This window comes from Echinops telfairi, unplaced genomic scaffold (genome assembly GCF_000313985.2).
Source record: "Echinops telfairi isolate 266 unplaced genomic scaffold, ASM31398v2 ScPeMD7_7475;HRSCAF=8513, whole genome shotgun sequence".
NCBI classification, from domain to species: Eukaryota; Metazoa; Chordata; class Mammalia; order Afrosoricida; family Tenrecidae; genus Echinops; species Echinops telfairi.
In genome coordinates this window covers 8,161,194-8,169,395 of record NW_022111379.1, presented here as the reverse complement: position 1 = coordinate 8,169,395, position 8,202 = coordinate 8,161,194, and the positions used below count along the sequence as shown (strand labels likewise).

The 8,202-nt window shown below is 46.4% G+C and overlaps 1 pseudogene; it reads left to right on the top strand.

The window, feature by feature from the left end:
* Positions 1–4,352: 4,352 nt before the first annotated feature.
* Positions 4,353–4,424, top strand: LOC115867947 (annotated as a pseudogene).
* The last annotated feature ends 3,778 nt before the right edge of the window (positions 4,425–8,202 follow it).

The window sequence follows — 8,202 nt, the reverse complement described above, 5'->3', positions numbered from 1 at the left end:
GAAATGCCCTTCTCCTACCCGTGCGGTTCTGGTGAAAGGTGCCAATCATAGTGCCCTGCCCCGACCATCACAATCAGCAACCAGTCTCTCTCTCCCTCTCTTCCTCTCTCCCAGGACAGAGATTTAAATCTGGCGTGAGAAGGTAGATGGAACTGGGCTTTTGCAAAAGCTATCCCACTGAGGAAGGCTACCCAGGCTTCATGTCACAGATTTGTAAAATTCAGATGCGGGCGCTTGAATACCATGTCCAAGCTCGGTCTCACATTAGTCAATGGACAAGGTAGCATTTGAACCCAGGTCTACGTGATACTCAAGCTCCTGATTGTTCCATTCAGTCTCCATGACCAAGTCCTTATTTCCACTCCACAGGACAGAGGGATTGGGAGGAATCGGCTGTAGAGCTTGCCCACTTCTTTCGAGGTGTTGGACACCCAGGCAGACCTGAGATTCTGTGAGTTCTCATTCACATGCAGACTGCTATGCATTCCACCTCCCCACCTTGCCACCCCCACCAGCTCATCCTCCTGTTCCTCACACATCCCACTATGAGCCAATGAAGGTTTGTAGTCGGGTTGATTTCAGTGCACATCATTCTCAGGTTTCAGGTCTGTCTGCCTTCCTCTTCATCTCCATTAACCAGCTTCTGCTTCCTGCGTGTCCTCTATTTTCCCCAATCCTGCTCTCCTCAACCAATTACTGTCCCCCCGCACCTCCACCCTACGCCCTTCACCTTACCCTCCCAGCCCCAACTGCCTAGAAAGCAGGCTGGAGACCGGGGTGCCCCCGGAAAGACTGACATTGTTCTTGGGCTTGTCATGAGACATTCTGTTTTAGCTGAATAAAGCCTGTCTGCGGAGGGGCACTGGAACCTCTTCAGAGCTGGTGGGTTGTCCTGCGACCGGGAGCACCCGGCCATCAACGACTCTAAATGCACCTATTTACTCCACTGTTTGTCCAGCTGATCACTCTGGGCTCCCATAGTCTGTGCCAGGCAGTTGTGTCAGTATAGCTTGTTGAAGCCTCAGAGGGTTCAAAAAACAGCGAGCGAGTAAGCAAGAGAGAGAGAGTTTTGCCTTCTTGGCTGTCCTGGGTGTGTTGGAGAAACAAAAAACAAGCAAACACCCCCCAAAATTCCTTGTTGGAAAATCCGATTCTCTCCATCGGATTTAAAGGGGAAACTGAAATACAATGTCAACCTCCCTGCGTTAGCCCAGAGGCCCATGCGTGTGTCCAGGAATGGACTGCGGAGGAAAGCCCCATTGGACATGCCCCTTGTGGGCTTGAAAAACAAAAGCCAACACTCTGTTCCGTACGGCCACCTGCCTTGCTGTCCTGAGCAGTTGTGCAAGGTGTGCAGGAAGATAACATAGGGGGACCACGATTATTTCCTCTTCGGGGTCCAAGGGTCAAGATCAGATGTGCTTGGGTTTTCTTGCTGTCATGCCTCTGTTTCGGCTACTGACTCCATCTACTCCTTAACAAACATTGTAAAAATATATTTTTAAGTGTCTGCTTTTCTAGACACTGTGGGAGGGAGTCCTGAGAAACGGCCAAATAGATCCCTTCCAAGGGCCTCTCAATACCAGTAATGTGAGCAGATTGTACCACTGGTGGCTGGACTCTGAAGAGAATTTCAATTCCAGCAGGCGCAGCCGGAAATAGGCTTTTTAAACCCTTCCTCCCTGGATTCTAACCTGCTTGGGGGCGGGCTGCCCACTCTTGCTGGTCTCCTAGCAACCGAGCCCCTCTCTCCACAGGCACTGAGGCTGTCTACCAGTCCAGGCTTGGCGGAGTGGGCTCTTGTTGGCCTTCCCAGCACAGGGCAAGGGTGTCACCGAGGGAACGGGTGTGAGCCGCTTGGAGAAATTGCTAACTGCCCAGTGAGGGAGACAATCTAAATGGGGGGGACCATTTGCACGTTTGTTTGTTTTTCCCCTGGGGTAGGGGGTGGGGGATCTTGGGATTGAAGTCGTTTACATGCACGGGAATGCTCTGTAGTTTACCAAGCCATTTTTGCCTCCATGCGCTCATGCTATCCTCCACCACCACCTCCTCCCAACAAGAGCCTTGAAAGACTTCCACTGTGGGAAAAAAACCGAGGGGAGATTTTATAAAGTCAACGTTTAGATGCTTCTAAAGAGCTGAACAAGAAACTTTGGGCCAGTCAATTTGTAAGATGAAAAGGTTGTTGCCATGAAGTCCACTCCGACGCGTGCTTTTGTCCCCTTGTGTTCCACAGTAGGACTACTGCAAGGGGGTCAAGGTCGTATGCTTTAACCATGTGTATTCAATCAGCATGCTGAGCAAATCACCCCAGGCAGCCGGACCAGATGACGAAGAGTGTGGTGTGGGGATTGGAGGAGGGCTCCTGAGCAGCCTGTGGTAGGCAGGGGGCACACACTTGCTTGCTGGGAGTGAAGAGGACTTGAAGCGCTTCATGTTGAAGATCAGAGACTCCATTCTTCAGTAGGGATTACACCTCAACATAAGGCACTCAAAAACTCTCCCAACGAGGCTGATGAGCAACATCACAGTGAGTGGAGAAAGGACTGAAGGTGTCAAGGGTTCTGTTTTGCTTGGATCCATAATCATTTTCCAAGGAAGCTGACGTGGGGAAATCACAGGAGGTATTGCATTGAACAATCGGCTGCAGCAAAACCTCTTTAAAGCGTTAACATGTCAAGATGCCACTTTGAAGATGACCACACACCTGGTATTTTCAACGGCTGCCTATGCACGTGAAAGCTGAACTGTGAATGAGGAAGACCAAAAAGAGTTGATGCCTTTGAATGATAGTGCCGGTGAAGAATATACCACGGACGGCCAGAGGAATGAACAAACCTATCTTGGAAAAAGTACAGCCAGAATATTCCTTAGACGTGAGGAGCGCGAGACTTCATCTCACACACTTTGGACATGTTATCAGGAGGGATCAGTTCCCTGAGAAGGACACCAAGCTTGATAAAGAAGAAGGTCAGGGTAAAAAGAAAAAGACCCAAAACAAGATGGATTGACACCGCGACAGCAACAATAAGCCCAAGCATAACAGCCAATGGTGCAGGGCCAGAGAGGGGCCCGTTGTGTTGTGCACACAGTTGCTAGGAGTGGGAACTGACTGCGGCACCTCACAACAGCATTGTTACAGAAGCTGATCCCAGGACCTTCTTCCAGGGCCCTGCTGGGTGGGCTCAAACTGCCAATTTTCAGGATAATGGTGGAGTCCAATCTGATTGTGCCACTCAAGGATTTATTCAATTATCCAGGGGGGTACCCCCCAAAAAAACAAAAAGGGAAAAAGCTCCACTGGGCAGAGCTTTCTTTCGTAGTATGCATTTTTCCTGGTAGGCGAGCATCCAGCAGCTCACTCTGAGTTAGTGCACCCAGTGGCATCACCTGGGAAGGTTCTCTCTGGTCACAGTGAATTTTTTTCATAAAAGCAGTTTTACTCAAACCTGTTTTTTTGTGATGGCCAATTTAAGAGAACAGTGTGCAGCTGTGAAATTTTGTTTCCTGCTCGGGAAAAATGTCACGGGAACTGTTGTGATGTTGAACACAGCTTTACCAGGACAGCGCTCTAGGAAAAATTCAAGTGTATGTGTGGTTTTCTCATTTCTAAAATGGTGAAATGTTGATTGATGACAAACCGTCAACTTCTGAATGGACAAAAATCTTGACAAAATCTGTGCACTTGTGCTCAAAGACCTATGAAGGACCATTGAAGAGATGGGGAAGTTATCTGGACTATCTATCTTGGAGCTTACTTCGGCAAACTTTAGCAGAAGCTTTGAGAATGAGAAGGGTCACTGTGAAATTTGTGCCTGGGGTTCTGACTGACCAGCAAAAGGAGCAAGGAGTGGAAACATGCCGTGCTTTGTAAGAACAGCTCCAAAGTGACCCAGACACTTTTCCCCAAGGTCATTACTGATGATGAGACATGGTACTATTCTTAGGACCCCGAAAGCAAACATCAATCAAGCCAGTGGAAGACGCCATCATCACCTCAGCCTCCAAAAACCTTGTCAAGTGAAATCAACGATCCAGATGATACTCGGTCAGATTGTTAATCAAGCTTTCTATCTAGAGGTTCTAAAAAGATAGTGTAACAATGTCTGTCAAAAAAGGCCTGACTTGTGCCAGACAGGGGACTGGTTTTGCCACCATGACAATGCATCTGCTCAGGCAGCCATCTCAGGGTGCCACTTTGAGCAAAAACCAGTATGCCTCTCTTGCCCCACACACCTTACTCACCTGACCTTGCTCCATGTGACTTCTTTTTGTTTTGGAGAATGAAGAGGGACATGAAAGGACAGCGATTTGAGGACATAGAAGAGGTAAAGAAAATACGAGGGAGCAAGTGTTACAGCTCTTTTAGAATTTGTCTAGTAGGTTTTCTGGTTTGTTTGTTTTTTATGGAAAAAACCATCCAAACAGCAAAACCATTCAGCCATCCAAACAGATGAGTTTGAACAATGGAAGAATGGAATCACAGATTTGAAAAATGTATGAAATGTAATGGAGAGTACTTTGAAGATGACAAGGTTGTTTTGTAAAAAAAATGTAAATACATAGATTTGAAAAACAAACAAACCATCTTGAGGCGCATGCCCTCGTAGTTGTTAGTTGCTATTGAATGTCAGCTAGCCTTTGGCTCTGTGGCTGGGACTTTGAGTGGAGTCCAGAAAAGGTCATGTAGTCGCTTTCTCCCTCTTGTGCTTTCTCCAGCAACCACGTTAGGGACTGACATTGATGGGAGACTCCTTGTTCCTAACGGTCTTATTCTGGGTTTTCCTTATGAAAGTCTCCCTTTCAGTGATCAAATAGAAAGCAAAGGAGAGAAGTTTGTTCATCCTCCTACAAGATAGAGGGAAAAGATGCAAACTCTTCTTATCATAGACTTAGAGCCCTTGCAAAGACTCTCTCGACTCGAGATGCAGAGTCAGGAATCTGTGGCCCAGTGGTAAGTGTCTGCTTTCTGTGTTTCCCTAGCTCATTTGTGGATCAGAAACCTTTCAAAGAAGTGATGGATTCACGGTGGCTTATAGCATCTTCAATGTGTTCAGAATGTTCTAACGACTCGTGTCAGGAGCCCAGGTAGCGCAGTGCTGAAGCATTCAGCTACTAACTGAAAGACTGGGGGCTTGAAACTAGCAGCTGCTCCTTGGGAGGCAAATGCTGCAGCTGCTTCCGTAAAGATGCCATCCCTGGAAAGCCTATGGGTCACGATGAGTCAGAATGGATCCACTGGCCACCGGAACGATAAGCATGATTGTTCTGGAAAACTACAGCCAAGACAGGATCTACAAAGGCAGTGGAGTCCCTGGGTGGTGCAAATCATGAACGCTCTCAGTTGCTAATTAGAAAGGTAGGGCCCACCCAGAGGCACCTCAGAAGAAAGGACAGGTGATCTGCTGCTGAACTGACACATCAGCCGTGGAAACCCCAGGGGCTCAGTTCCTCTCTGACACGGATGGGTCGCCTGGCCAGGGTCGACTCAATGGCAACTGGTTCAGACTTATTTGGGTTTCACCTAATTTCCAAGCATGTGCTTTTTCTGTTCCCGGAGCCAAGCCAGGAGGCCACATTGCATTTGGTTGTCCCATTTCTTTGGTCTCCTCTTGAAAACGGTGACCGTTTTTCCATCTTTCCTTGACTTTCCTGCCCTTGACACTTTTCAAAAGTACTGGCCTGGCATTTTATAGAAGGCCTCTCAATTTGGGTTGGCCTGAAGTATTTTCTCATAATTAGACTTGGGTTATGGCTTTGGGGAAAGATTGACACTGAGGCCAGGTGCCCTTCCCATTACTTCATACTAGGGGGTAGCTGATAGCCGCATGGCACTTCTGTTGATGTTAACCTTGATCATTGGCTTAACGCTTGCCAGAGTCCCCTGCTGCTAAAGGTGAATTTTTCTCTAGCCTTTGGAAGGGAGTCATTAAGTCCAGCTCCGCCTGGGTGGTGGGGGTTAGGAAGAGAGTGTCCACTCCTACAATTGAGCAAGGGTTTCTTTCTTCTGCTCCTCCACTGACTTATGAAATATACATTTGAAAAAGCACCCGCAATAAACACTTGTGAAGTTCTTCTACGTTTTTAAAACCCTCAGGCCAGGGTATTAAAAAGAACCACCACTACCCCCGACCCACCCCCACCAAAAAAAAAAATAAGAGAGCTGACCTACATAAAACATTTTAACACCATGGAATTTGAAAATTGACAATGGCATCTTTTAATTTTTTTAAGTATTTTTAAAAGCACAAGACCTACACAGTATTTAACCATTTTGTATCCGGCTCTCTTTCTGAGGAAGGATAGCAAACCACAATATATTCATCATGAACAGCTCTCGCTAAGGTCTGTCGGAATGGAAGTCATAGAAAGAAGCTTCCAGGGCAAGCGTGCTAGAGCTCTTTGTGATGTGTGGATGCTAATTTTGGGGATTAAAAAGAAGAGAAGGAAAGGCAAACAGATGGCACGGTCCTGCAGGCCCCTCCTGTCTGGAAATGTAGGGAAAGGCAGCATTCCATCCGATAGGCAGCCTGGACTGGCTCTGGAAGGAAACGTGCCTGTTTCTACTTTGCAGTTGGCAGGGAGCACTGGGTTGGGTTTGCAGAAGCCATTTGTCTGTTGGAAAATCCAAGAAAGCCAGGGACCAAGCAACAGGGGACCAGAGGCTTCCTGGGCTGGAGGAGGTCAGTGGAGAGGTCTAAAACCAAGGCCAAAAGAGCAACCAACCTGAGCAAACCAAAGAAATAAATGGAAAGATGGTCTTATTTTTAAATTTTGAAATCACGAGAGTGTGGAGGGTTAATAGTGATGGATGAACAATGTGATGTGGGAATACTGTAAGAACCTTCTGTTACCTATATACTTCTCACAATAAAAAATATGCATGGGGTTGTGTTAGTCCAGGTTGAGTAGAGAAACAAATCCAGAGACACTCGTATATGTATAAGGAAGAGCTTTATATCTAAGAGCAATTGTATATTGAGAAAATATCCCAGCTGAGGCCAGATCAAGTCCATAAGTCCAATATTAGCTCGTATGTGTGATACTAGTCCATCCATTACTCTTCAGACTTACGTAGCCACTTGCAATGATGCTGAATGCAGGAAGATCACAGGCTGGTGGGTGGAAAGCCTAGTGGATCCCAGTGGCAGTGAAAGCATCTCAGCGCTGGCGTGATGCTCCTCCAGCTCTCTGAGTGTGGCTCCTCAGCAGGAAGGTGAAGCGGAGAGAGGGGCTCCTCATGGTCTCAGCCAGTCTCCACGTGGCTTGTCAACAGGAAGACCGAGGCCAAAAGAGAGAGTGAGAGAGAGGACGTTCCCAGAATCCTCATGAGAAGGCCACGCCCACAAGGAGACATCATCAGGCTGTGATCTGATTGACAGGCTAGATGCCACCTCATTCACTCTAAATATCCTCAAGTGGACATGAGATGGTATAACTACCACATGGCTAAGTCCACTTGTAAAACTAGTAAAATACATATAAACTGTTGAATCAGTTTGCTTGTTTTTGTTTGTTTTTAAATCATTTTATTGGGGGCTCGTACAATTCTTATCACAATCCATCCATCCATCCATTGTGTCAAGCACATTTGTACATTCATTGCCCTCATCATTCTCAAAACGGTTACTCTCCACTTAAGCCCCTGACATCAGCTCCTCATTTTTCCCCTCCCTCCCCTATCCCCCTCCCTCATGAACCCTTGATAATTTATAAATTATAATTTGGTCATATCTTACACTGTCCGATGTCTCCCTTCGCCCACTTTTCTGTTGTCCATCCCCCAAGGGAGGAGGTTTTATGTAGATCCTTGTAATCAGTTCCCTTGCTTATTTTTTTAACTCACAAAATAGAGAAAAAAATACTATAATAATTAAGTAATAAAAGCACATAGTCGAAACTATATTGAAGTCAAAAGAGTACACAGTAAAAAGTAATTCTCCTCTCATCTCAAAATTCTATGGTCCATTCTTTCTTACTTTCTTTTAAAAAATGTCTTCTTTTGTTTCCAAAGACGAAGATGGCAACTGCAGCACTATTTGTGACAAGAGAAAGACTGGAAGGCAGCTAAGAGTTCATCAGTAGGAAGTTGTAAAATGCATGCTGGTTCGCTCAATACTGTGTGACGCTACACAGACATTACAAAGAATGAAGCCGTTACAGCACTTGCATGGGGAGATGTGCAAACCATATTATTAA